The sequence below is a fragment of the Tachyglossus aculeatus genome, chromosome 6 (assembly GCF_015852505.1).
Source record: "Tachyglossus aculeatus isolate mTacAcu1 chromosome 6, mTacAcu1.pri, whole genome shotgun sequence".
Taxonomy (NCBI): domain Eukaryota; kingdom Metazoa; phylum Chordata; class Mammalia; order Monotremata; family Tachyglossidae; genus Tachyglossus; species Tachyglossus aculeatus.
The window spans coordinates 11,388,897-11,414,388 of NC_052071.1; the positions used below are offsets into that span (position 1 = coordinate 11,388,897).

Genomic DNA, 25,492 nt, shown 5'->3' on the forward strand with positions numbered 1-25,492 from the left:
TTCCTTCGTCCACTCCTGGAGTCCTCGTAGCCAAGCGCAGGGGCATCAGGGCAGAGTTTAGGCCACCCGGAGAAGTCTTCTTCAAATTTCAGGAAGTGCCCTCTCATCCCACCAACTTGCCGGTGAGGTGATGATGGGGAAGCAGTATTGCCTAGTGGTTAAAGCACAGGCCTGGGAGTCAAGAGGACCTGGGTTCTAATCCCGGCCCCACCACTTGTCTGATCTGTCACCATGGGCAAGTCACTTCACTTCTCTGGGCCTCAGTTACCTCATAAGTAAAATGGGGATTACGACTGTGAGCTTCGTGTGGGACAGGGACTGTGTCCAACCTGAGTACCTCATAGCTACTCCATCCCGTCGAACAGTGCCTGGCACATAATAAGCGCTTTAAAAAGCGGGGAGCCATTTCTGCAATTGGAGCAGGGGATGATAATAATAATGATGGCATTTATTAAGCGCTTACTATGTGCAAAGCACTGTGGAGGTTACAAGGTGATGAGGTTGTCCCACAGTCTTAATCCCCATTTTACAGATAAGGTAGCTGAGGCCCAGAGAAGTTAAGTGACCTACCCCAAGTCACACAGCTTGGCAGAGCTGGGATTTGAACCCCTGACCTCCGGCTCCAAAGCCCTTGCTCTTTCTGCTGAGCCACGCTGCTTCTCTATCCCATAGTGTGGTTTTCTGCCTAACTTTTGGCTGCTTTCAATCCGTCAATCATGTTTTCTAAGCACTTACCACGTACAGAGCACTGTACTAAGTGCTTGGGAGAATCCAGTGCAACAGATTTGGAAGAACACATTCCCTGCCCCTAATGAGTTTACAGTCTAGAGGGAGCCTACAGTCCCTAATCTGAAGACCCTTCCCATCGTAAACCTGGAACTGATCCATATCAGAACCCGAGAAAGTGGTATCTCCTCATCGAATAAGGGTGAAGATATAACTCTTTCTCTCTAGTTCATTAGCGCTATTTGTGCTTTGGGAGGCAGGCAGCCTCTTGCCCCCTCTTGCCTGGCTCCTGATCGCTGATGAGAGATTTTTGGCCTCAGAATATTCTGTTCACCCAGGCCGTGGCCCAGAATGCGTAGCCCAAGAGCTTTACCTTTGGCATGTGCCGTAGTTACTGAGAAAACAAAGTCGCAGGTAAGACCCGTGCAATTTGGAGACTCGGACTGCCCGCGTCGTCTGCTGGGTATGTCCTACAGCAGTTTTCACACAAGAACGGGCAACAAATCTCCCACAGCGGAGCCTTCCAAGGAGCGGTGAAGCAGGGGGACAATCTGGACTGTTGGGTGACCCGCTGGGCCAGGCCGCGTTTGGTCTCCAGATTGAGCTGTTTCAGGCTGAAGGGTTGGAGCTGTATTAGTGGAGGAGAGCAGAACTGTGAGACCAGGCGGGAGCAGGGCGACGGAGGTGGTATTTTCTCTACAGAAAAATATCACCTCTGGTTTGTGAACAGCTGAGGAAAGGGAACGGCTCTCCTCTCCAGCTGGACGATGCAGGAAACAGATCTGTCAGGCTGACTTCCTATTCTCCAGGAAGTCCCCCATTCTCCCGGCCCTGTTCGCCAGCGGGTGTTGTTCTGTCTCTGTTTCCAAGTTGGCCTCTCCTCGGGTGTCTGTGGTATGTTTGTTTCGCGCTGTACTCGTTGGCATGGCATATTGTTGACTTTACCCTGGCTGCTTCTTTTCTTTCCCTGGAAGATTAGGTCTCTGAAAGGGTAAGCATGCTCTGGTCCCTTCTGGTTTTCTGTCTCCCTCCCATGACCCGCCGTGTCCCACGAGAGTTCCCTGTTGGGGTGCGGGGTTAGAGGTCAGCATATCTTCCATGACCTCCTCCCCCAACCCCACTCCTCTGCCCTCTTAACAAGGAGTAGCCTAGGCTGCCAGGTGGCAAGCTGGCAGTCCCTCTGCCTCGTAGGATCCTGACTTTCCCTGGTGACACTCGGAAGGAGAGGCAACTTGACACCCAGGGAGGTGGGTGAGTAGCAGCTCCCCCAATGCCCGTGTCCCTGGCAGCCCTGGCCCCTGGGGTCTTCACCTTCTCACCGCCTTCCGCTGCTGGCTTGCCCGGGGTGGTCGCTTGGCCCTGTAGCCCAGGAGAAAACGGTCCATTCTGAAAGGTAGCCGCTAGCCGGTGGCAGCCTGTAGGCTGGTCTTTCAAGATGCTCTGTGCCCCCACCTGCCAGGGAGAGCTCTCAGGGGAGGGGACCAACACTTGCTTTCCCGATGAGCTCTGCCTCTCAGGTGTAGCCGAGGCCAGGGCCACCCTCCGTTCTGGGGAAGCTCTTTCCCAGCTGCGGCTTGCTGCTGGGAACTGGATCTCCACCTCCCAAGGTGGCCGACGGGGGTCGTTATCCGCCCCGTGTCTGGCAGGGGGCCAGCCGGGGGCAACCCCCTGAGCCAGGGTGACAGAGCCACAAGGCCCGGCACCTTCCCGCTCTTTCCTTCTTAGGTTCCAGTGCCCCGCGAGGTCCCAAGGATGGGCCCCTTCACCGTCCTCATCTTCCCAGTGTGACGACCCCCAGGAAATGAGTCAGAAGAACTCATTTGGGTCCCGTTTGGGTGGGAACAGAGAGATCCTGAATTCTACCGTCAGGCTGGCAGTAGTGGCATTTTTCTGGCTTTTGATTTTCCTCTGTTTCTCCTCACCCACCCACTGTCCCGGAAGCAGATCGCCTACGTCAAAGGAGAGGGGCGAGAATGAGGGAATGCCCGTGTCTGGGGGAGGGGACGGAAGAAGCCCAGTTCGGAGAATTCTTGACTCACCAGAATGGCCACCTCCCAGGATTGAAACCCACGCTGTCAGCCCGAAGGAATTCTCAGCCCCGATTGGGTAGAATCCTGGGAGAAGCACCCTCGTGATGCAAGCTTGCAACATCTCGAGTGGATTGGAAACGTGTCTGTCTAAGTTGAAGTAGCCTAGGATTTATAGTTTTGTGTTTCCAGAAACCCCCCAAGGAGAAATAGACCTGTGACCCCATAACCAGAAGTCATTCTAGGAGCGTGCAAGTCTTTTGGCTAGCTGCACATCCGGATTGAACCGTTGCTGTTCCACTCACAATTCACGTGTCAAAAACTCCGGGTTTTTCTCACGTAGCTTCCCCTGCCCTAGCCTTTCAGGTTCTCCCTCAAAGGCACGGGATGACAAACTACCTTGCGGCAACAGGCTTCCCCACCCCAAGAGGGAGATGGATGGCGGGCTGTCCCATTGGATCAGCCCACGCTGGAGGGAGCAGGCCTGACTCTTGGTCGGCTCAGGCCAGGGCCCCAGGCTCGGGGCGAGCAGGGGGCTACAGGGAAGCATTTTTCCAAATGACCGCCCCTCCCTAGCAGCTGAGAAGGTTGACTCTGACAGGCTTGTGTCCTCTCAGGGTGGCAGCGGCAGCAGTGGTGGCAGCGGACTTGTGACATCCTCGCCTCAGCTTTGGAGGATTGAAGCCATGTTGGAACCAAGAAGCCTATTGCTTTAAAGGACGCCACGGGCCCCCAAGGGCCTCCGGAGGAGTCGTGCAGCATTGGGAAAGTTGGCGACGTCCACGGGGAGGTCTATGACAACGACAGGTCAGTAGTCTCTTGGAAGGGAAGGGAGGGGGACGTGAGGGTGAGAGGAGCTGTATGTACCAATCTGTAGATACATCTTATGGCAGAAGATAATGTGACATGGAACAGCGTGGCTTAGTACAGTGCTTGGCACATAGCACTTGATAAATACCATTATTATTATATTATGAAGATGCCTTGGCTAATATTGGAGGTTGAGACCATTTCCGAGGGGAAGTTAGGTCAGGCGCGACGGCCGATTTTAACTCTCTACAAGGTCACACAAAGGGCCCCGTCAAAAATCCGTGCCAAAAATATGGAAAAGTTAATCCATAAACTCTCACTCATAGAGTGAGGAAAAATGCAAGCTACGTCTTCATCATCATCATCAATCGTATTTATTGAGCGCTTACTGTGTGCAGAGCACTGTACTAAGCGCTTGGGAAGTACAAATTGGCAACATATAGAGACAGTCCCTACCCAAAATTGGGCTCACAGTCTAATAGGGGGAGACAGAGAACAAAACCAAACATACTAACAAAATAAAATAAATAGAATAGATATGTACAAGTAAAATAAATAAATAGAGTAATAAATATGTACAAACATATATACATATATATGGGTGCTGTGGGGAAGGGAAGGAGGTAAGATGGGGGGATGGAGAGGGGGACGAGGGGGAGAGGAAGGAAGGGGCTCAGTCTGTGAAGGCCTCCTGGAGGAGGTGAGCTCTCAGTAGGGCCTTGAAGGGAGGAAGAGAGCTAGCTTGGCGGATGGGCAGAGGGAGGGCATTCCAGGCCCGGAGGATGACGTGGGCCGGGGGGCGATGGCGGGACAGGCGAGAACGAGGTACAGTGAGGAGATTAGCGGCAGAGGAGCAGAGGGTGCGGGCTGGGCTGTAGAAGGAGAGAAGGGAGGTGAGGTAGGAGGGGGCGAGGTGATGGACAGCCTTGAAGCCCAGGGTGAGTTTCTGCCTGATGCGCAGATTGATTGGTAGCCACTGGAGATTTTTGAGGAGGGCAGTAATATGCCCAGAGCGTTTCTGGACAAAGATAATCGGGGCAGCAGCATGAAGTATGGATTGAAGTGGAGAGAGACACGAGGATGGGAGATCAGAGAGAAGGCTGAAGTCAGACTGAGGAGGACTCAATTCCAGAGTGTGGGCAGGTGTGTGGTTCAGCATTTTACCTCACAAGGGAGGATATTCCTCTTTCACTTTAATTTTCCACGAAAGATTATTCACATAGCCGTTCGTATCTTCACCAAATACGTGAGCGGCTCTGGGATCCGAAGCTAAGAATGAGAGTCTTGGAGAGAGAAGTCTTCCTCACCATAAGGTAGCTGGGATTCTTTTCCCTTTCTTCTTTCCTCTCTCTGCATTTTCCTTAGATTACAGAAGCAGAAATCAATCTTTTCCAGATGAGGAATATTTTCTGTAGCTACAGAGGGAAAGCTTGCCAATTTGAGGTAGAATAATGAAAATAATTGTGATTTCTGTTTTTCACTGTACTAAGTGCTGGGGGAGATGCAAGATCATCAGGTTGGACAAGAACTCTGTCCCACCTCGGACTCAGAATCCAAATAGGAGGGAAGACAGGTATCTCATCCCCATTGTTCAGAGGAGGAAACTGAAGCAACGAGAAGAGAAGTGATTTGCCTAAGGTCATAGAGCTAGGCAAGTGGTAGAACTGGGATTAGAACCTGCATCCTCTGATGCCCAGGCCTGTGTTCTTTCCACCAGAACCCGCTGCTCGATTTGTTTAGCTGGGCCACAATAAGGAGGTCGTCCTGACCAAAGGTTCTTGTCCTTTGGGTTTTTATTTTTGGTCAAAAGGGGCCTAAAGACTTGTCACCTTTGCCCAATGACCTAGGGAGTGTTAAAGAAAGAATGAGTTTCAGGTGACGGTTCTACAGCTGTGTCCACGTGAGCACGGCCTCAGAATAGATGACGTTTCTTTTCCACCTACTCGGACAGCTCAGGGTCAGTACCCCTGGTGTTCTTTAAAGAAGCAGCGTGGCTCAGTGGAAAGAGCTCGGGCTTGGGAGTCAGAGGTTATGGGTTCTAATCCCGGCTCCGCCACTTGTCTGCTGTGTGACTTTGGGCAAATCACTTAACTTCTCTGAGCCTCAGTTCCCTCATCTGGAAAATGGGGATTAAGACTGTGAGCCCCACATGGGACAACCTGATAACCTTGTATCTTTCCCAGTGCTTAGAACAGTGCTTGGCACATAGTAAGCGCTTAACAAATACCATTATCATTATTATTATTATTGGACACCCATTATTTGCAGAGCCTGCTGCTGGCAGGATGTATTTTACTAGGCCCTGGAAATAACAGGATGTTGAATTTGCCCCTAGGGAGTTTACAATCTGATGTAAAGCTTTGTCTACCCATCTCCCTTCCATGTTTTATAGGCCTGGGCTGAGGGCAAATGGGCCAGTGTGGATATTTGAAGATGGGGATACCTGATTTCCCTAAACAAAAGTCTAGGATGAAAATGTAAAGAATATGCAACTGTGTTCATTCCTGAAATTTTGCCCATCTAGAATAAACCAAAATTTAGTGATTTTCCTTGCTGTTATTATTATTGTTATTTTATTTGCTAATGCTTACTGCACATCAAGTACTATTGTAAATTCCAGAGTAGATGCAAGGTAATACTAACCCCGCCATTATCCCAGACCTGCTGGTGGGGGGAGAAATACTCACCTCAGATTCTCTTTTGAAAATTCCCATGACGTGCTGGTAACCGGGGTTTGCATGGAACTGTAGCAGTGCTTAGCCGATTCCAGAAAAGTATTCTATGGGACATTCAATTGAGGGGAAAGTCTCGGTGATTAGGTTGTGACAATCACAAGGGCAAAACAGAAAATAGAAACAATTCGTTTGGTTTTCCGTAATTTCAACAGTCATTTCTTGCCCAGGTTAGAAGGAAGATTCTTCTGAAGGAAGTAAAAGTAGTAGTAATAATAATAATGATTATGGTATTTGTTAAGTGCTTACTATGTGCAAAGCACTGTTCTAAGCACTGGGGGGGGATACAAGGTGATCAGGTTGTCCCACGTGGGGCTCACAATCTTAATCCCCATTTTACCGATGAGGTAACTGAGACACAGAGAAGTGAAGTAACTTGTCCAAAGTCACACAGCTGACAAGTGGCAGAGCCGGGATTAGAACCCACACCCTCTGACTCCCAAGCCCGGGCTCTTTCTACTGAGCCACGCTGCTTCTTTGAATAATAATAGTAGTAGTTAAGTAGTAACTTAGTTGTTAAGTAGTGGTTAAGTAGTAAAGTGGACAGAGCACGGGCCTGGGATACAAAAAGGTTGTGGGTTCTGATTCCGGCTCTGCCACTTGTCTGCTGTGTGACCTTGGCAAGTCACTTCTCTGGGGCTGAGTTACCTCATCTCTAAAATGGGAACTGTGAGCCCCATGTGGGACAGGAACCGTGTCCGATCCGATTTGCTTGTAGCCACCCCTGGGCTTAGTACAGTGCCTGGCACGAAGTAAGCACTTAACAAATACCACACTTATTAGTATTGAGCGCCCATGGGGTGCTTCAACAGAAGCATGAGACAAGCCCCCTGTTGCGCTCAGTAAATACCATCGCTTTATTGATTGATTGATGGATGGATGAAGAAATGAATACGTAAGTGCTGGAAGCAGCCAAAAGGGTGATGTGACTTGAGATTGGGGAGTTTATCGGGGAAGGCTGGTCGGAGAGGATGGGATTTCAGGAGGGCTTTGAAAGCGGGAAGAGCCGCGGTGTGTCCCATCAGGGCGATGAGGGAATTCTAGGCAGGCAGAAAGAGTGGGAGCGAGGAAAGTTGGGCACGAGGCCCAGCTGGAAGGTCGGCTTGGGAGGAGGGAAGAGAGTGAGCTGGAGAGTCCCAGGTGAAGATGAGGAGAGTCGGAGGAGAGCTCTGAAGCCAATCTAGAGGAAATCTGTTGCAGAGGGCAACAGAGGAGTCACTGCAGGGATTTAAGGGGAGGAGGAATGTGAGATGAGTGATGCTTCTGGAGGGCGATCTGTGCAGCAGCCAGTAATAGTAGTAATAATAATAATAGTTCTGGTATTTGTCAAGTGCTTGCGATATGCCAAGCACTGTAATAATAATAATACTAATGATGGTATTTGTTAAGTGCTATGTGCCAAGCGCTGTTCTCAGCACTAGGGTAGATACAAGGTAATCAGGTTGTCCCATGTGGGGCTCGCAGTCTTATTCCCCATTTTACAGATGAGGTAACTGAGGCCCAGAGAAGTTAAATGGCTTGTCCAAAGTCACACAGCTGATAAGTGATGGAGCCGAGATTAGAACCCACGACCTCTGACTCCCAAGCCCGTGCACTTTCCACTAAGCAATGCCGCTTCTCCAACGCTGGGGTAGTTAAGAGACGAGCCACACTAGGATCACAGTCACCACAGTGCTATAATGTACTGTATCGTGTGCTGGAGTTTATTGTGACTCTAGGCAGCCTAAAGTAATAAATTGAAGTGGAGAGAGGCTAGAGGCAGGGAGACAGGTGAGGAGACTGATACAGTCCAGGCACAATACACCCCAGATGATAGCAATCTAGGCGGAGAGGAATGGGCAGAGGCGGGAAAAGTTGTGAAAATCCAAACTGGCAGGAGCTAGCCATAGCTTGAATGGGAGACCTGCGAGTTAAAATGAGGAGTCCAAGGATGACACCAAAGTTCTGGGCTTCGGGACTTGGAAGGAAGGCAGTGTCATCGACAGGGAGGGAAACGTTGGAAGGAAGAGAGGGTTTAGGAGTGAAGATGAATCGTTCAGTCTTGGACCTGTGATGCGTGAGATGCCGGAGGGACATCCAAGGGGGGATGTCCCCGGGACAGGAGGAAACAGGAAATCGTTGCATCGCCGAAGAAGGGGAAAGGGGAGATAGGTCAGTCAGTTATGAACACTTACTTCGTACAAAGCACTGTTCAAAGCGCTTGGGAGAGTACAATATAGCAATATTGTGTGGAAGTCACCCGCATGGAAGTGGCAGCTGATGAGTTGGGGACCCCAAACAGAGCCTCAATGAGACACCCATGGTTAGGGGCCATGAGGCAGAAGGGGAGCCGGTGGTTGAGACGCAGTTTGACCTAGTGGATAGAGCGTAGGCCTGGGACTCAGAAGGATCTGGGTTTTAATCCCTGTTCCCTCACATGTCTGCTGTGTGACCTTGGGGAAGTCACTTCACTTCTCTGTTCCTCAGTTCCCTCATCTTAAAATGGGGGTAAAGACTGTGAGCCCCACGTGGGACAAGGACTTTCCCACCCGATTTGCTTGAATCCACCCCAGTGCCTGGCCCATCGAAAGCGCTTAACCAAACCCACAATTATCGCATCCACAAAAGTCAGGCCCTACCGCATCTCTCAGAAGGGGGCCATGGGCCCTACCGTCTGAAACCCCTGAAAAATCTGTGGGAATTGGAACAGAGCAGAGCCCGTGGCATTTGGCTTTCGGTACAAGGCAGAGTTACTACTTTAAACCCCTGGATTTGAAGTCGTAAGTGGGTAGATTTTATTTGACATTGCATTTCTGACTTTGCTGGCCCTGCCAAAGGCCGCATGTGCATCTAATAATAATAATAATAGCCGTGGGACTTAAGCGCTTACTACGTTCCAGGCACTGTATGAAGTACTGGGGGGGATACAAACAAATTAGGTTGGACACAGTCCCTATCCCACATTAGGTTCACCGTCTTAATCCCCATTTAAAGATGAGGTAACAGCACAGAGAAGTGAAGTGACTTGTCCAAGGTCACACAGCAGACAAGTGGCAGAGCTGGGACCTTCTGACGCCCAGGACATGCTCTGTCCATTAGGCCATACACCATCTCGGTGTGTCCCTGCCCCTCCCACCTAAGTGCCCACCATGACCGGCAGGGAGCCGAGGGTGTGAACAGCCCCGCGTGATCGATTCCTCCGGGCCGGGTCTTCCTCGACTCCTGACGGGAAGGCGCCGTAGTTCCCATTCTTTCTCCCGGGGATTTGGTGCCCAGCCTCTGTTGCCTTGGAAGTGAGCCGACACTATTGAGTGTTGAGTTGGTGGCAGAAGCACGTGGAAAAAGGACACATCCTCTAGCTAGAAAGAAGAGATCACGTCCCCGATGTGTAGCTGGGGAAATTGCTCCCCTGTTCCCTCACCCCGCAACCCAGCGCTGGATCCTTTATTTTATAAGCATAGTCAAGGCCGGACCGTTAATAATTGTGGCATTTTTTTTTTTAGCGCTTGTTAGATGTCACACGCCCCGGGGGTGGAGGCAAGTTGAAGCAGCGTGGCGTAGTGGATAGAGCATGGGCCCGAGCATCAGAAGGTCATGAGTTCTAATCCTGGGTCCGCCACTGGCCTGCTTGTCTGGTTTGTGGCCTTGGGCAAGTCACATCACTTTTCTGCCCCTCAGTTACCTCATCTGTAAAATGGGGATTAAGATAATGAGCCCCACGCGGGACAGGGACCGTGTCCAACCCGGTCTGCTTGTATCCACCCCAGAGCTAACTACAGTGCCTGGTAATAATAATAATAATAGCATTTGTTAAGCGCTTACTATGTGCAGAGCACTGTTCTAAGCGCTGGGGGGGATACAAGGCCATCAAGTTGTCTCATGTGGGGCTCACAGTCTTAATCCCCATTTTACAGATGAGGTAACTGAGGCTCAGAGAAGTTAAGTGACTTGCCCAAGGTCACACAGCAGATATGTGGCGGAGCCAGGATTCGAACCCATGACCTCTGACTCCAAAGCCCAGGCTCTTTCCACTGAGTCACGCTGCTTCTCTAGTATGTACCACGCTGGTACATACTAAGCCCTTAACAAATACCAGAATTATTATTATCATTGTTATTATTATTTTTATTTAGGTTGGACCCAGTCCTTCCCTACAAGTCTAAGTAGGAAGGGGAACGAGCATTGGCTCCCCATTTTACAGATGAGGAAACTGAGGCCCAGCAAGCGAGACAGCCTATCTGAAGTCACGCAACAGACAAGTGACGGAGCCAGGATTATAACCCAGGGTCCCAGGTCTAGACTTCTTCCACCTAGGCCCCGCTGCTTTGGGTATTGGCTGGAACTCTTGATTTCAGGAAGCGGACTCCTGTTGCCCGGGCGCAAAATTCAGATCAGCGGTTCGTTTCCTGCAGGCCACTGAAGAGTGATTGAATGAATGTCTCTGGGAACCTTCAAGGCAAATGAGCTTGAAAAACCTATTTAGGCCCAGCGGGTGTCCCAGAGGAGGCTCCTGGGCCTTGACACTGTAACAAATTGGAGAACATTTTCCTCTCTTTGGTAGGAAGAGACCCAGTTTGTGCGCACAGCTAGTCGGCCCCGTGGAGATAGAGGCCGGTGGCCGAAGTTTCCGAAGCCATTTGGTGTCTCTCATTCTGGGAAGAGGTTGGAGAGGGGAGAAGTCACAGTGAAGCAGTGTGTTCTAGGGAAAGAGCACAGGCCTGGGATTCAGAAGACCTAGGTTCTAATCCCTGCTTTGCCACCCGTCTGCTCCGCGACCCTGGGCGGGCCACTTCTCTGGGCCTCAGTTACCTCATCTGTAAAGTGGGATTAAATCCTCCTCCCTCTGACTTAGACTGTGAGCCCCATGTGGGACAGGGACTATGTCCAATTTCATCATCTTCTATCTACCCGAGCGCTTAGAACAGCGTTTAACACGTAGTAAGTGCTAAACACATACCATTTTTTTTTAAAAGCCGTGGGATTCATCCGTGCCTGAATGAGTAAGTGCATTATCGTCTGGGCTGAACAGCGGTTCTAACCTTGTACAGCGGCTCTCTGTCTACCAAGCTCTTTGCGAAACCCTCTTTAAGAGTAGTTTTAGCTGGCTGATAGCTGGGATTGCTTCATTCTGAATATTCAGAAGAAAGACCTCTGTGTAACTTATGCAGCGTTGGTTGGCCTTCCTGTTCATATCACTGTCTTCTGGAAAAAGAGAATTAGGGGCCTTAGCCACCCGTGTGATTCATCAAATTTAGTGGGATAAATTTCCGGAACACACTCCACTTCATTCTTCCGGGCTCATATCCTTGGCACGCTAAATTCATTCATTCATTCATTCAATCGTATTTATTGAGCGCTTACTGTATGCAGAGCACTGTACTAAGCGCTTGGGAAGTACAAGTTGGCAACATATAGTGATGGTCCCTACCCAACAGTGGGCTCACAGTCTAGAAGGGGGAGACAGAGAACAAAACAAAACATATTAACAAAATAAAATAAATAGAATAAATATGTACAAATAAAATAAATAAATAATTTCCCAGTTTGTAAGTGATGTGGTACAGGGAAAGAGACCTGGGATTTATTAGGCAAATAGGGACATTCCAATCGTCAAACCAATGCAAACTTCTTCCCCTTTCTGGGTCCTTGAAAAGAAAACTGTAAGAATTCCTAAAGAGCAAGGCGGATTACCTTGTCAGCCTTTTGTTGCAGGAGAAGATGTTCATCTCACGGGGAGCGTTTTTTTTGTTTAGGAGTCTGTTAAGGTCTGTCCCCCGACCTCTAATGAAAGCTAAATTCTGGAGGGCGAGGAAAGGCCAAAACAGGGTGCAGCAAGGGTTGTGAAAAGTTTTATTTCCTGGTATTTGCAAGGCCATTTGTCAGCTTTGCATAAACTTTGCATAGACTAGTTCGAGTTAGAGCAAGGTGAGATAAGAGAAGAAAAAATTTGCAGGCCAGAGCGGGGGCTGGTCAGTTTTCTTCCTTCCGTCTTTACTCGGCGGGACCTAGGGAGAAGGGGTGAGGCCTAGGGAAGGAACCCGGGCCCAGGAGTCAGAGGACCTAAGTTCTTATTTCCGGCTCCACTACTTGCTAGCTGTGACCTGTTGGACTTAACTTCCCTGCCCTCTATTTCCTCATCTGGAAAATCGGGGTGAAATACCTCCTCCAAAGACTGTGATCCCAAGGTGGGATGGGGACTGAATCTGATGATGATGATGATGATGGCATTTATTAAGCACTTACTATGTGAAAGTACTGTATGAACCCTCGTGCTTAGTACGGAGTTTGGTAAGTAGTAACTGCTTAACGAATATCACGATGGTCATTATTATTTACTTACCCAGGATTTATGTCTTAGATTGAAAAAAGAGTGGTCAGTTTGGGTCCTGAGTTTATTCTGGGACCCCCGTCTGTTTGAACCCCTTGAGGTGGGCTTTCTTCTTCTTCGTCTCAGCTCTTTCACTCTAGGGCCACCATGGCCTAGTGGTTAGAGTACGGGCCTAAGTGTCAGAAGGACCTGGGCTTCTAATCCCGGCTTCGCCACTTATCTGCTCTATGGCCTTGGGCAAGTCACTTCACTTCTCTGGGCCTCAGCTACTTCATCTGTTAAATGGGGATTAAGACCGCGTGAGCCCCACGTGAGACAGGAATTGTGTACAACCTGATGATCTTGTATCTACCCCAGTGCTTAGAAATTCCGAAGTCAGGCCCTCTACCCCCAGTTAGTGGACACGTGCAGTTAATGGCAGCTGCTTGGACCCCCCAGGTCCGGGTTCTCGGGGTGGGGCACCAAGAGGGTCTCCTTCCCCCTTCAGGATCGGAAACTCTTCCAGATCAAGAACAGGAGCTGTCCCGTCAGGAGATGGAATCCTGAACCCCAGCAGCGTAACCTGAGTTCACTGTCATTTTAATAATAATAATAATAATAATAATGATGGCATTTATCAAGCGCTTACTATGTGCCAAGCACTGTTCTAAGCGCTGGGGAGATTACAAGGTGATCAGGTTGTCCCATGGGGGGCTCACAGTCTTAATCCCCATTTTACAGATGAGGTAACTGAGGCACAGAGAAGTGAAGTGACTTGCCCAAAGTCACACAGGTGATAATTGGCAGATCCGGCATTTGAACCCGTGACCTCTGACTCCAAAGCTCGTGCTCTTTGATGTTTGGAGAGAAAGCAAAACAGTAAGTGGAGACACTTGAATGAGAAGGTATGGGGCGAAGCAGCGTGGCTCAGTGGAAAGAGCACAGGCTTTGGAGTCAGAGGTCATGGGTTCAAATCCTGGCTCCACCACTTGTCAGCTGTGTGACTTTGGGCAAGTCACTTAACTTCTCTGGGCCTCAGTTACCTCATCTGTAAAATGGGGATTAAGACGGTGAGCCCCATGTGGGACAACCTGATCACCTTGTATCCCCCCAGTGCTTCGAATAGTGCTTTGCACATAGTAAGCGCTTAATAAATGCCATCATCATTATTATTATTATTATTATGTAGCAGTGTGGCTCTGTGGAAAGATCATGGGCTTTGGAGTCAGAGGTCATGGGTTCAAATTCCGGCTCCGCCAGCTGCCAGCTGTGTGACTTTGGGCAAGTCACTTAACTTCTCTGGGCCTCAGTTACCAACATCTGTAAAATGCAGATTAAAACTGTGAGGCCCCCGTTGTATGACCTGATCACCTTGTAACCTTCCCAGTGCTTAGAACAGTTCTTTGCACATAGTAAGCGCTTAACAAATACCACCATTATTATTATTACGTAGCTGAACTGGGTCTTTTTCTAGTTGGAGACTCAGCTTTTTAGTCGGCATGCTCATTTGTCATCTTAAGGTGACCTAGCTCCTAGTGGGCAGGGATCACATCTACCAACTCTCCAAATCAATCAATCAAAGGTATTTATCGAGCGCTTATTGTGTGCCGAGCACTGAACTAAGCACTTGGGAGGGGACACTATAGCGATTTGGTAGACATCTTCCCTGCCCACAATAAGCTTGCAGTTCAGTGGAGGAAAGAAAACAAAGAAAAGGAAAGTCAGGACAGCAGACTAAGCACTTAGTGCTCTCTGAGCACGGTAAGCGTTAGATTAATCATCATCATCATCATCAATCGTATTTATTGAGCGCTTACTATGTGCAGAGCACTGTACTAAGCGCTTGGGAAGTACAAATTGGCAACATATAGAGACAGTCCCTACCCAACAGTGGGCTCACAGTCTAAAAGGGAGAGACAGAGAACAAAACCAAACATACTAACAAAATAAAATAAATAGAATAGATATGTACAAGTAAAATAAATAAATAAATAAATAGAGTACTACTGATGGATTGATTTAATTCCCTGTTGGGAGGTGGGGCGCTCCAACGGGTTGGCTCTTATTTCATCCCGGACTCCACTGAGACCCCCCCAGTGAATTAGTTAGATTAATGCCACTGATGGATTGATTTAATTCCCTGTCAGGTTCATGGTCTTTCAAAACACCTTTTGAAAGAGAAGTCTAAGGGTGCATTGCTCTCTGGGAAACTCCTTTGGCAAGGAGCATTCCCCTTTCAGCATCTTGGGCATCCCAAAGATCTCTTGCCCGGACTGGGAAAGCGGACATTGAATTTTCCTGATCGGAGCAGGGCCCATTGAGACCCCCACCCCCCCTTCTCTTAGTTGAGTCTGAATTCGGCCAGGAGTGGGTTAAGATTGCCCAGAACAGACTGTCGAACTCGGCTCCTGGAGCCTGGCCAGTGGAGTGCTGGGTCAGTCCGTGGGCCCTGAGGCAGCCTGACTTTCGAATGTGGAGGAAGTCACTGAGAGTTTGGTCTGAGGGTGCTGAGAGCTGTGTCAAGAGCCATTTTGATCAGCTAGTTGGGTTAAACCAACCATCCTGGAGAGCGAGGTTTTGAGCAGGGGGGAAAAAAACATTGGTCATCGTGGCTTCCGGTTTCCCCCAACCTCTAACCTCACGGCTGTCATCACAGACGTGGGAAGATACTTTTTCGGTGAAAAATGGGTGAGCCCCTTAAGTTGCTCGCAGATACCTCACCGACGTGCAAAATGTAAGATAAATTACACCCAGCCATCACCCGTCAAGCTCGCCGGTGTAGATATTTGGTTTCAGAGCAGTTGGAGATGTTAGCTGCTTATTTTGCAGAAATGTCTTTCCAGGAAAAGAATGGATTCATTATTGTGTAAACCTCAGCAGATGCTCGTAGCAAGAAGGGACGAACTCTGTAACTTGTCCAGAACTGGGGGACTATCAAAAGTTTTCCATGGTATGAAAATTAATTCCGTGTTCGCCTGGGTATTTGGGGGAGATTAGCGATCGGAAGCCTTTGTTTGGCCCTTTTCCGGAGGCGCTTTTGTGGGAAAAAATATGCCAGAGCAAACTGAAAGTTAGCGTCGCTCCCAACTTCAAATAACTTACGGGAAAACTTCTCCGAAGCCACTCCTGTGAGGCGAGTGACTCATCCCGGCCGCTCTGAGGATCCGGGCCAAGGATGCCACACCTGACCTGACCTAGAGCAGGCCAGGTAATGTTGACTAAAGTGATTGCTGGCATGGCTGTGGGCCAGATGCCCTGGTGACTGCAGCAGTAGCAGCTGCAGCAGCAGCACCGGGGCGTGGGACACCTGTCATCCGAGATACCTGCCTTCTGACCGTCTGTCCCTCAGTCACCACCTGGTTCTTCCTCCCTCCTTTGGAGGTCCCTGGGGCCCCAGGTTAAGGGAGCCAGCCGGACCCCCCCAAGGGCTCAGGAACATCCCCAACCCTCGGACCCCCTCCCCGCCCCCTGCAATCAGGATTGATCCCTCCAGCGACCTTGGGAGACGAGGGCTCTTATTTCATCCCGGACTCCCCCGCTCTTCAATGGGACCCCCCAGCACCCCAGAGGATTCTGGAGCGGTTTCCAAACCCCCCCTCCCGGACTGTTTCCCATTTGCCACCAAAGCCTTTCTGCCCCAGCTGTGGTTGGAAAGAGTGTAGTAACAGCACCCGACAGCTTAGAGGAAGGGAGTTAAAATAAACGCTGGGTTGTGAGAGGCAGCTGATCCCACTCCTTTAACTCTCCCTCCATGCCACATGCCTCCTTCCCTGGGACTTCTTTGGCCTCTCGAGCACTTCTAGGATGGCCAGGGTCCAGCAGTGACATCCCCGAAGCCTCCCTTAATGGGAGGCGGCGGAGAAACAAGACGTCGCCTGCCCCGCTGCCTTTTGCCTTGCTCCGCTCGTTGCACCTGCCAGTTTGAGACCCTGCCATGGGACCGCAAGCTGGCTGCGTTCCGCTTCCGTTCGGCTTGCCGGGCGTTCGGCCAGAGGGTCCCGGGACGAAAGTCCCAACTCACCCCCAGCAGAGCAGTTTTTAGAAGCCCGAGGGGCCAAAGATGGGCTGGCCGATATCAAGTCACACCACAGTCACTGCCTTTTCCGCTGTCCTGTGAGAGTGGAATGACACAGCCAAATTTCCCTACCGCTTTGGGGCAGATCATTGACTACGGTTCAGCAAAAAGGAAAGCCAGAAACTCCTCCAGTGAGTCACAGAAGTGGGCGGGCTCTCCAGAGCCAAGCTTTCATAACAGCTCTCCCCAGCCGTCTCCAGTGGCCGGAGCGCACAATTTCAGCACAGTTACTCGAGCAGAAGGCCGCTTCTGTAGTGATCGGTGTGGCTTCCCCGCCCTGGATTACAATTGACCTCTCTCCAGATCCTCTTGACGGACCCAGGAAAAGGAGGTGAGTTTGTCCTCAGTGATTCCATTCACTGTTGTTCGTCTAGTGGGTACGGGAGAGACAGCCGGGCAGAGATGGGATTGGAGTCAATAGAAATGAAGCCTGCCCACGGTGAGTGGGCTTTGAACAGAAACGGGTCCGGGGGTGGGGTGGGCTGGACGGCGTCGGGGCCGAGGCGGCGATTTCCATGTTCCCGGCGTCCAGGAAGTGGGCACTTAAAGTGGGCCGGGCACCGATCGGGAGAGCAGAGAGCACGTGAAGAATGTGGTTGCCCCGTCAATAGTATCGCCACCAGGGTAAACAGATTAAGAAGAGTACAGCGCGAGATGAGAATTGAGCAAGTCCAGTTGGGAAAGTGTGCGAAGGGCATTTTTAGACGAGACCCAGACCTTCGAGCTAAGCCACCGCGGACGGTCTCGGTTCTTCCTGAGACGGCTTGGTCCGGGCCCCGTGTCCGGGATGACGGAAGCCCCAGAATCTATTAGATGGAGTCGGAGACTGTGGGCTCCTGGGATGGGTCGGCTCTGTTCACGGAGTAGGGGCGGAAGAGCCCAGCGCCCGGCCGGCGTTGGGGGCGGTCAGTCCCGGACTTGGTTTTGGGGAGTTGCGTAGGCCCCAGCGTCAGCCGGGATGATTTTGTTTTTTTTTTTCCCACGATGGGAATCTGCAGATAAATTCCCCCACTCTAGAAGCCCCTGACGATTAATGGGATGGTTGGTGGGGCTGGGAAGAGAGGAAAATGGCGTGAGATGATGGAGACGACCTCCCTTTAGAGAGAAATGGTTGTAGATGAGGGATTTCTCATGAAGTGCAATAGTGAGCATCGCCAATTCGCATCTCAACCAGATGTCCTGCTTTTAATTAGCTCGCCCTTCCTGGTAAGATTTGCTCACCACCTTATCTCCCAACCACCTCAGCCACCCCCCCCAACACACACACTCGAGAATCAATACTGATGTGTATATCCATAATTTACTTATATTAATTTCTGTAGACCATAAGCTCATTGCAGGCAGGGAAACCTAATTTCCAAACATTCATGCACCTAGGCATCCCATGTGGACATGTTCCGAATCGCCAGTGGCTCGGATTGACATGCAATCCTCTGCTCTTGGCCCAGTGACTGTTAACTGAATCGTATCCTCTGATTCCTTGGCTGCCAATTGGAAATCCCAAATCCGTTCTCAGGCCTGTCGTCTTGTGCATTCCTTTCTCCTCCCTGTAGACTGTAAGCTCACTGTGGGCAAGGATCATGTCTACCAACTCTGTGGTAAATATATTCTCCCAAATGCTTAGTACAGTGCTCTGTACACCATAAGCGCTCAGCAAACCATTGCTTGATTGATAGCTTGCCCTCCATTTGGAAATTGACTCGGGGGGGAAATTGAGTCAGATCTCTCCCTAGAAAAATCACCACGACAGCAGGCGCCTACTAAGTGTGCAGTGCGGGTAGGATGGAAGGGATTGCCTCCTTCGTTTCCCATGACCACTGGGACGGCCCCAGCTTTCCTTCTCAAGTCTCCCAAAAGGAACCACGAAGGAGCCTCAGTTCAGAGACCTCAGCCCTAAGGGTCTGCCCTTAGGGATGGAAGTAATAATGGTCTGCCCGCAATCTCTTCCTCCACCCTGCTGCTGCCACACAATACAAGGGTACAGAAGCAGTGTGGCTTAGTAGAAGCAGGCTTAGTGGAAAGAGCATGGGCTTGGGAATCAGAGGTTGTAATCCCAGCTCCCCCACTTATCAACTGTGTGACTTTGGGCAAGTCAGTTAACTTCGCTGTGCATCTGTAAAATTTGGATGAAGACTGTGAGTCTCACGTTGGACAACCTGATTACCTTGTATCTACCCCAGCACTTAGAACAGTGCTTCACACACAGTTAAGCGTTTAACAAATGCCATCATTATTGTTAGTGAAAATGATGGGGTTTATTAAACCGGGGGCACAGCACCCCGGGAGACATGATCCCTGCCCCAAATGGGGCTCACGGTCGAAGAGGGACTATCCCCATTTTACTGATGGGGCACCAAGAAATGAAGAGACTTGCCCAAAGTCACCCAGTAGGAGAGTGGCAGTGCCGGGACTAGATCCCGGGTCTCCTGACCCCCCTGCCTCCCGTATGGAAAAATCCAATATTTTTGCCAGGGCGAGTGGTAGTCTCAGTAACTGCTGTGGGCTTCTCCTCCCGCATCCACCCACAATTTTTCTGGATCCCTGAGAAACGCCTAAGGTGGTTCCGCCCCAGGGCAGAAGCTACCGTGCTTGTAGAGCCGGGACTAGAACTCAGAGCTCTGCTCTTGCTACTGGACAGTCACTTAAGACACGTGAAAATAGTCGAGAGGGCCTAAATCGAGCCATCTGCTTCTCAGTGGGAACTTGGATCGGACAGCATTCAGTTGGTGTAAATCTTCTATGTCCATTCAAGTGCTCGGCTCTTGAGATTTTTCAGGCTGTAGACAGTAGACTCCTTGAGAGCACGGATCGTGTCTGCCAACTGTATTGGACTGGACTTTCGCAAGCGCTTACTTAAGTGGCTCAGTGGAAAGAGCGTGGGCTTTGGAGTCAGAGGTCATGGGTTCAAATCCCGGCTCCTCCAATTGTCCGCTGTGTGGCTCTAGGCAAGTCACTTAACTTCTCTGGGCCTCAGTTCCCTCATCTGTAAAATGGGGATTATGACTGTGAGCCCCCCATGGGACAACCGGATCACTTTGTAACCTCCCCAGCACTTAGAACAGTGCTTTGCACATGGTAAGCGCTTAATAAATACCATTATTATTATCCAGCACTTAGAACAGTGCTTTGCGCATAGTAAGTGCTTAATAAATGCTATTATTAGTAGTACAGTGCTCTGCACACAGTAGACTCCTTGAGGGCAGGGATCATGCCTACCAACTCTGCTGTATTAGACTCCCAAACAGTACAGTGCTCTGCACACGGTAAACTCTCAGTGAATACCATCAACAGGTTACTTTCTAGAAGAGTCTAGTAGAAGTCATAGTCTATCCCGTGGTTCTTCAAAATAGCCCAAATGGCAGAATTGAAAACTAAATTATGAGGTAAAGTCAATTACCTGAACTAAATGGGACTGAGTCTTTCAGATAATTGGGAGTGCAGGTAGCCGAGAAAAGTGGGATTTTTCCGGTATTGCCCTTGTTCTGACCCAATTGTGATGTTAAACAAACTTCAAAAAAAATAGTTTAACATTAATTTAGAGTCTTTGGCTAAAAAGTGACTTCTGACTGAATGTTCAGCTTTAGTACCACTTGGGTTGATTAGTTTGAAACCATCAACCCCGTAGCCACAGGTGGCCTAGGCATTCAGGTCCCTTGGGCCATGTGGTGTAGGCATTTGGCTCCAAGGCTTTGGCCTAGTTTTTTATGACCTGACTAAAATCAACATCATCCCTCCCCCAAGAGTTTTTCTTTTTTTTCCAGGAGATTAGAAAGTCATTGGCTCTTTGGGTTTGGGTGAATCGCTCAACTAAGGTGACCAGATTTGGGCGGTACTCAAGAAGGGTCAAAGAGATGCCCTTTATGCCCCCATTGGGGTGGGTGTGTAAAGGTTAGGGACAAACAGAGAGAGGGAAATAAAAAGAGAGGCAGGTGGGTGGAAGGACAGAAAGGAGGAGAGGGCAGACTGGGTGGCAGACCTACAGACACAAACACACGGAGAGACACAGATACCGACTGGCAGCAGAAGCAATGATCGCAATAATAAGAATAATAATGATGGCATTTATTAAGTGCTCACTATGTGCAAAGCACTGTTCTAAGTGCTGGGAAGGTTACAAGGTGATCAGGTTGTCCCACAGGGGGCTCACAGTCTCCATCCCCATTTTCCAGATGAGGTAACTGAGGCCCAGAGAAGTGAAGTGACATGCCCAAAGTCACACAGCTGACAATTGGTGGAGCCGGGATTCGAACCCATGACCTCTGACTCCAAAGCCCGTGCCCTTTCCACTGAGCCACGCTGCTTTTCTTCCGCCATAAGTGGCAACAATAGCAGCCGTTGGCCATCACCACCGTAACTGCTTCAGCCTCCTCACTGACCTCGTCTACTCTGCCTCCTGGGTCGCTTTTCTCAAATGTTTTCCTGCCCCGGTCTCCCCGCTTACCCAGAAAGCTCCAGCGGGTGCCCGTTCTTCTCTTCATCCGGCAGGAATTTCGGCTCAGCTACTTGAAGGCTCTCTGTCAGCTCTTGTTCGTATTTGGTCACTCTCTTTTTCCACCCCAGCCCAGCCTGCTCCCTTGGTGCTGCTCAAGACAGCCTACTCGCTGTCCCTAATTCTTCTCTCTCTCCTCCTCCCTCTCCCTCTTCCTTTCCCTCTCTCCCTCTTTCTCATGTCTTCCCTCTGGCCTGGCACTCCCTCCTTTTTCATATCCAACAGACTTCCACCCTCTCCACCGTAGCTCTTGTGAAATCGCATCTCCTCCAGGAGACTTTCCCCAGTTCATTTCTGCCCACCCTACTACCACTTCAGGAGTTCCACACCCCCTAAGCACTGGGCACACCCCTCCCCGTGAGCAACTTATGTTTCTATCTTTATATCTTATCATCCATCTCCTCCGCTAGATTGGTGGGATAGCAATCAGCCTTGCTAACCCTTTTGAACTCTCCCAAAGGCTCATTACAGTGCTCTGCCTACAAAGTATGCTTTGTACTGAGCATACTTGAATTCACCTCCTGGTGAGAGTCTGTCATCTTATTGGCTCATCTCATCTGCTACTGGTTAGTCGATTGATTGATTGATTGATTGGCAGCAGAGGGATTTTATCATGCCACCCAGGCCAGTCAGTCAGTGGCATTTATTAAATGCTTACTGTATGCAGAGCAGTCGTATTTATTATTTATCGAGCGCTTCCTGTGTGCAAGGCACTGTATGAGAAGCAGCGTGGCTCAGTAGAGAAGCAGCGTGGCTCAGTGGAAAGAGCACGGGTTTTGGAGTCAGAGGTCATGGGTTCAAATCCCAACTCTGCCGCTTGTCAGCTGTGTGACTTTGGGCAAGTCCCTTCACTTCTCTGGGCCTCAGTTACCTCATCTGGAAAATTGGGATTAAGACTGAGAACCTCATGAGGGACAACCTGATCACCTTGTAACCTCCCCAGCGCTTAGAACAGTGCTTTGCACATAGTAAGCGCTTAATAAATGTCATCATTATTATTATTATTACTAAGTGATTGGAAGACTACAACACAACAGTGTGACGGATACATTCCCTGCCCACAACGAGCTTACAGTTTAGAGGGAGAGACAGGCATTAAATAAATAAATTATGGATGTGGACATAAGTGCCGTAGGGCTGCGCGGGGGTGAGTGGTGAATAAAGGGAGCAAGTCAGGGCGACGCAGAAGGGAGTGGGAAAAGAGGAAATGAGGGCTTAGTCAGGGAGGGCCTCTTGGAGGAGGTGTACCTTCAATGAGGCTTTGAAGGTGGGGAGAGTAATCATCAAATATGAAAAGAGAGGGCATTCCAGGCCAGAGGCGGGACGTGGGTGAGATGTCGGTGGTGAAATAGGCGAGATAATAATAATAATAATAATAATGGCATTTATTAAGCGAGTACTATGTGCAAAGCACTGTTCTGACGGCTGGGGAAGTTACAAGGTGATCAGGTTGTCCCACGTGGCGCTCACAGTCTTAATCCCCATTTTCCAGATGAGGTAACTGAGGCCCAGAGAAGTTAAGTGACTTGCCCAAAATCACACCAGCTGACAAGCGGCGGAGCCGGGATTTGAACCCATGACCTCTGACTCCAAAGCCCGGGCTCTTTCCACTGAGCCATGCTGCTTCCAGGTACAGTGAGTAGGTCAGCATTAGAAGAGTGAAGTGTGCGGGCTGGGTTGTCATAGTGAGGTGAGGTGCTGAGAGGAAAAATAGAACAGAGTCGGTAGACACGTTCCCTGCCCACTTCAAGGAAACAGTGTGGCCTAATGGAAATGGCACGGGCTTGGGAGTCAGAGGACGTGGGTTCCAATCCCGGCCCCGACGCTTGTCTGCTGTGTGACCTTGGGCAAGTCACTTAACTTCTCTGTGCCTCAGGTACCTCATCTGTAAAATGGGGATCAAGACTGTGAGCCCCGCGTGGGACAGCCCTATTAACTTAGAGAAGCAGTGTGGCTCAGTGGAAAGAGCCCGGGCTTGGGAGTCAGAGGTCATGGGTTCTAATCCCGACTCCGCCGCTTGTCAGCTATGTGACTTTGGGCAAGTCACATAACTTCTCTGTGCCTCAGTTACCTCATCTGGAAAATGGGGATTAAGACTGTGAGCCCCACGTGGGACAACCTGATCACCTTGTATCCCCCCAACGCTTAGAACAGTGCTTTGCACATAGTAAGCGCTTAACAAATACCATCATTATTATTATTATTAACTTAAAGAAGCAGCATGGCTCAGTGGAAGGAGCATGGGCTTGGGAGTCAGAGGTCATGGGTTCTAATCCCGCTCCGCCGCTTGTCAGCTGTGTGACATTGGGCAAGTCACTTAACTTCTCTGTGCCTCAGTTCCCTCATCTGGAAAATGGGGATTAAGACTGTGAGCCCCACGTGGGACAACATGATCACCTTGTAGTCCCCCACCCAGCGCTTAGAACTGTGCTTCGCACATAGTAAGCGCTTAACAAATACCATCATTATTTTTATCATTATTATTATGAATAACAAGGAGCTCCAGATCTAGTTAACGAGACACACATTCAAATATGTGGGACCCAGGACCAACGCCCGAAGTTGAGGAGTCCCTTCCTAAAACGGGACTTCTGTTCCCCTTAGCAGAAAGTCGTGTAAAACACAGTTCTGCTCTACGGGGCGAAACCAAGGAATGAAGCACTGTGTGGTTCATTCATTCTTTCAATCGTATTTATTGAGCGCTTACTGTGTGCAGAGCACTGCACTAAGCGCTTGGGAAGTACAAGTTGGCAACATATAGAGACGGTCCCTACCCAACAGCGGGCCCACAGTCTAGAAGGGGAGTTCAGCACCCTGCATGGCTGAAGGAAATGCCCTTTTTTTCTTACTGAAAAACTGTTTGCTGTTTCCTCAGTGACATTTGCATTTATGCCGTCATCTGGCTCTGCTTAGGCCCGTTCAGCTGCCCGCTTGGAACTTTTTGCTTAGTTTCTCTGACTTTGGGCAAGCTGCGTTCTCTGAGCACCGTGCTGCTTGTTCCTTTCCAGAAACTAATAAACCACATCCAGCCCCGTTCTTGAATAAGGACAGCATTCACCTCCTGGTGAGAGTCTGTCATCTTATTGGCTCCTCTGGGCAACGGGGCCCAGTGGAATGAACGTACATAGGCCTGGGTGTCAGAAGACCTGGGTTCTAATCCCAGGTCTGCCACTCACCAACCAACCATGTGATCTTGGGCAAGTCATTTCACCTCAGGGTGCCCCGGCTCCTTCTCTGTCAAAGCAAATTGGGGATGAAGACTGTGAGCCCCCCGTGGGACAAACTGATCACCTTGTAACCACCCCATCGCTTAGAACAGTGCTTTGCACATAGTAAGCGCTTAATACATGCCATTAAAAAAAAAACGGGGAGAAGGAATCGGCCTCCCTAATCAGGACGTGTGTCTTCTGTCTTACTGTCTTCTACCCATATTCTATCACCTGATTGATCACTGAAAACGTGAGACCGGAGACCCAGCCTGGGCATTGTCCAGGATAAATGATGCCACATGCAAACCTTCCAGCCTGAAAGGTTCTTGAGTGCAGGAATCATCCCTGCTCACTCCAACGTACTCTCATTCATTCATTCATTCATTCAATCGTATTTATTGAGCGCTTACTGTGTGCAGAGCACTGTACTAAGCGCTTGGGAAGTACAAGCTGGCAACATATAGAGACGGTCCCTACCCAACAGTGGGCTCACAGTCTAGAAGGGGGAACTTTCTCTCCCTATTCTCCCAACCTACTCTCCCAACCGCTAAATAATAATCATAATAATAGCATTTATTAAGCGCTTACTATGTGCAAAGCACTGTTCTAAGCGTGCTGTTAGAACTGTTCAGTTCTAAATACCGTGCTGTGCTCTCAGGATGTGCTCAGTGGGGCGGCTGATGGATTGAAAAACATGGTCCCCGCCCTCTGGGACCGTATTCATTCAGTAGTATTTATTGAGCGCTTATTGTGTGCACAGTACCGTTCTAAGTGCTCTGGAGAGTACAGTATAACGATAAGTAGACATATTCCCTGCCCACACGAGCTTAGATTCTGGAGTGTATGACCCATGATGGACAATATACATTATGGACACCCCCAGAGTCTAGGGCAAAGGACAAACAATGCCCTTAAATTTTTAGTGGAGTTAACCTTAAGGTCTTCGCCCATTGGGTTTTCTGGCTCACTTCCCATTTATAGTGCCTCAGTGACAAATGCTCACTATTAGCTTCTGGTAGAGTCAAAGGGCAGCTGAGCTCTCCTTCTGGTGGGGTTTTCCCTGAGCTTGAATTTATTCTGGCGGATAACTCATTCTCCGCACGAACGGTTACTAGCACGCATAATTGAAGGCCGGGGA

The 25,492-nt window shown here is 49.7% G+C and overlaps 1 protein-coding gene across 1 annotated transcript in view; it reads left to right on the forward strand.

Annotated features, from left to right (window-relative positions):
- ZC3H12B (zinc finger CCCH-type containing 12B) overlaps window positions 1–25,492 on the forward strand; it is a 77,084-nt gene that overhangs the window by 28,502 nt on the left and 23,090 nt on the right. The window contains 1 exon segment of the mRNA XM_038748206.1: window positions 3,371–3,560. The gene's annotated coding sequence lies outside the window, so the exon portion shown is untranslated.